At 35.2% G+C, this 4114-nt stretch overlaps 1 non-coding gene across 1 annotated transcript; it reads right to left on the reverse strand.

Annotated features, from left to right (window-relative positions):
• Positions 1 to 3681: 3681 nt before the first annotated feature.
• On the reverse strand, positions 3682 to 3785 carry LOC112097468. The gene has a single exon (XR_002905000.1). It is a non-coding gene; the product is annotated as a small nucleolar RNA R71 (small nucleolar RNA).
• Positions 3786 to 4114: the final 329 nt, after the last annotated feature.

Consider the following 4114-nt stretch of genomic DNA (forward strand, 5'->3'; position numbering starts at 1 on the left):
TATCTTTTTTATGACTTTTCTTCCGTTATCAAAATTTGTATCAACACGTGGCACTTTATTACTTGATCTTTCACTTTTTTCTCAAACAACATCCCCCTAGTTTCTTTATAGCAAAAATGGTTGAGGCAAAAGAAACTCACAAATAAAGTATATGAATGCTGGTCTTCGTCCCTCATTTCTAAAGGGTAAAATAAAAAAGAGATACCTCGCCTTCTTCCCTTTTTGTTGACTTTATGAATTTCTAAATCAAGATCGCTTTGCTTTCTTTCTTTCTTCCATCTTTCTCTTTTTTTATACACACACACACACACGTGGCATTCAGGAACTTAGTTGACAAAAGTAATGGAGTGAGGCTTAACTGTTCCCTTATTCATGTTATATTTTTCCCTCGTCTTTGAATTTTGAAAAGGATCAAGTCCTTTCACCTGCTGGCTTCGTGTTTTCCCATCTAGAACATGTTTCCTGTCATACGTTTTCTTCTCTCTTACATAGATCCCTTATTGTTTTCTTTCTCTTCGATATTTTTTTCCTCTCCCATTTTTTAAATCCCTAGAATCGTCTTCTACTCTATCTTTCTCTCACAGTATAACTGGGTGTGCCCAAAGCCACTCACCCACGCCATACCGCCTCTTCCTTTACCTTTGTTCCTTCTTTTCTTTTGCTTTCTTCTCTCTTTTTCCCTTTTTTTTATGTATTCTTTTCCACCTTCTTCGGCGGTGTTTGACAAAATGTTCCGGTGGCGTTGTAATGGCTTTTAATGAAAATCCCAAAAAATTCCTTTTTTTTCTCCTTTTTTATTTGTTCGTTGCAGCGGTGTTTGATGCTATATTTTGGCGACGTTGCAAGGTGTACTTTTCAATTTCTCTCATTTTTTCTTTTTTTTCTTCTCTTTTTGCCAAAAGTTCATATGAATATATTTTTTATATATGTGACAACAATGACCTCTAGTTACCACTCTTTGGTGCTTGTCTGTGGTGATTTCGACCTTCCCCATGTCCTCTAAGTATAATTGTTCTTGTCCTTTTTTTTCTTTTTAAGTTCTGTTTTGGCATTTTCTACCATCTTATTTTTCTCTCGTGACATTGATCATTGCGGCTCTATTATTTTTAAATTCGATTTCGTGATGACTCAGATTTGTTGATTTAGTGAATCTTATGTATCTTTTTTCCTATTCATTTCCCTTTTCTTGGCATATGCATGGCTGTGTTAATTCCCCTTTTTGGGCTTCATACAAAATTTCCCATTTTCCCTCCTTTTATGTTGAATTTCAGACTTTTGGTGTATGTTTGATTTAATTACAAATTTCGTATAGGGCCAAGTGGTTTGTAGACTTTGATTTGTAGGTTCTGTTATTTATTTGTGTGTTGTATTTTAGAAAACGAAATGAGAAAGAAAAGGGTTGGGTTAAAAAAAACATAATGTGACTGAAGGTTATGGCAGGGACAACCTCTTTTTTGAGTCAACCCCCCACATGTCAATTAGTGATGATGAAGAGTCCCCTCCAGGTAGTTCTATGAGTGATAGCTGTTGAGTGTTAGAAAATGTATATTTATAAAAGAAAAAATCGTCATTTTACACTTCAAGTTTTACTAACACCCTTACTTTTATGTATTTAACATTCTTTTGATTTAATTATGTGTGTTTTATTTTAATTAAGTATTTTATGTATTTTAGGGGCATCATAGTCATTTCACAATGAAGGAGAGATCAGACGGCAAAACGGACATCAATTTTGAACTCAGGATAGTCGAAAACCTTAGGAGGAGTATAAAAGGAAAAATGGCACTGTTCACATGTACGGTACTGTCTACGTTACTGTTCAAGACACTGTTCATATAGACGGATCGATGACGTGGTATTGACCGATGATGTGGCATTAACTGATGAGGTGTCACGATCCTGTTGGACTAAAATTTTTATGCACTGTTGATCGATGACGTGGCAGCATATCAGTGGACCATAAATCTCGCGTACGGTACATGCATTACACAGGATTATTTTCAACCAAACCGCGTTACTGTTCAAGTCGGGTCAAACCGTGTTACTGTTCATCCGCGTGGTCAAACCGCGTACTGTTGACTGATGACGTGGTGCAATCATGAGCGTCCAAACTGTTTTTAATCCGATGGCCATGATTTACTCCATGTATCTATAAAAAAAGGGCCCCTCCCCCTAATTTGAGAGCTCTGAATCCATTTTTAGACTCCATTTTCTGTAATTCCTTCTCCATCTTGTATTTTCTACGTATTTTAATAAATTCTCATTTTGCCCCTAGTTCAATTATGAGTGGCTAATTTTCTTTCAAGCTTGGGTTGAAGGTGAAGTCTCAACATGTGTCATGGGCTTTATTTGGTAATTTTACTTTCTTTTCCCCTCTAATTTTTGCGGATGTTTTGACTTCTCGTCGACAAATAATACTAATCTTGTCTAGTACCACCTTGGTTTCACCGGCCCCCTAGTACAAGGTTATTATTATTTGGCACGATAAGCCCTTAGCACCATATTGATTAGAGCGTGGTTCATGAGGTGTGGATTCCCCCCTCATGATTTAATTGGCATTAATAAGGATTATTTAGCCCATGATGCATGTTGATACGGATCCAGATACCCAAGTACGTCATCTCAATAGATTTCTCTTCAATTTATTCTCGCCATTTCAATTCCAATTTTAGGATAATCCAAATCATTTTCACCACAAATCGAATCACCCATTTACAAAATTAATTCTGCACACAATTAAAATCCACCTCCTCGTGGGATCGACACTCGTCACCATTAGTCTATTCTACAATAGATTCGTGTGCTTGCAAGTTCAATAAAATTTGCACAACAAGTTTTTGGCGCCGTTGCCGGGGAGGTAAGTAATTTTAATTCATAGAATTAATTTTTGAATAGTTCCATTTAATTGTTTGCTTGTATTTTTTTCTCTAAAAAAAAAGAAAAAAAAAGGTGAATCTACATTTAAAGGTTAGTATTTCTTTTCTTTTTCTCTTCTTTAAAATTCTGTAATTTAATTTTCAATTTATTTTTCTTTGTAAATTTTTTTTGTTTATCTTATTAATTTATTTTTAGTTAATTTATTTCACGTATTTGTTTTTGTGTATTTTTATAATAAGGTTGTAATAGCACAATAAGGTTAGTATCGTAATTTCTCCCTCTTCTTTATTTTTTTTATTCCCATCTTTATTTTTATTTTATTTGTTTTGCATGCATGGTCGTAGATCATTATTACCTAATCTTGAACCTATAGACCTTGAACTTGAGAAAACACTTCGCACACACAAACAAGTTAAAAATAAAATGGATTTGCAACCACAGGAGAGGCCATTTAAGAACTATTTTAGTCCCTTAGCTAATTTGAGCACATCATGTATAAGATACCCAAATGTAGCTGCTAGGAGTTTTGAACTAAAACCTAGTGTGCTAAATTGTCTCCCCACATTCTATGGCCTAGAAAATGAGGACCCATATAATCATCTGAATGATTTTCATGCTATTTGTCAAACTTTTAAATATGAGAATTTTTCAGACGATGATGTTAAACTCAGATTATTCCCATTTTCTTTAAAGGATAGAGCTCGTTCATGGTTAAATACTTTGCCTGCTAATAGCATTACATCATGGGAACAAATGATAACTAAATTTTTGAATAAATATTTCCCAGTGCATAAAACCAATGCTATTCGCAGGGAAATTTCAGAGTTTACACAGAGAGAAGATGAGTAGTTTTTCGAACCATGGGAGCGATTCAATGGGCTACTCTTGAAGTGTCCACTTCATGGGTACGAGAAATGGCACCAATGCCAATACTTTTTAGAAGGATTATTGCCGAATGTGTAAGAATGGCTAATGGCAACAAGTGGAGGAGAGTTAATGTCAAAAAGTGCATCAGAGATTTGGGAATTCTTCCAGCGATAAGCAGATAATTCCCAACAACGAAGTCGATCACTCAGAAATACAAGAAGAATTAAGGGAGTAAATGAGGTTCAAATTGGCGAGTCAACTTCGGGAATCAAAGAAGTCAAAGAGATGGTTGAAGGGCTTGCTCGACAAATAGCATCGTTATCGACTGCTAAATCAACAGAACCATATGACTATGACTCATACTTAGATC

Source organism: Citrus clementina, unplaced genomic scaffold (assembly GCF_000493195.1).
Source record: "Citrus clementina cultivar Clemenules unplaced genomic scaffold, Citrus_clementina_v1.0 scaffold_6, whole genome shotgun sequence".
In the NCBI taxonomy this organism is placed as follows: domain Eukaryota; kingdom Viridiplantae; phylum Streptophyta; class Magnoliopsida; order Sapindales; family Rutaceae; genus Citrus; species Citrus x clementina.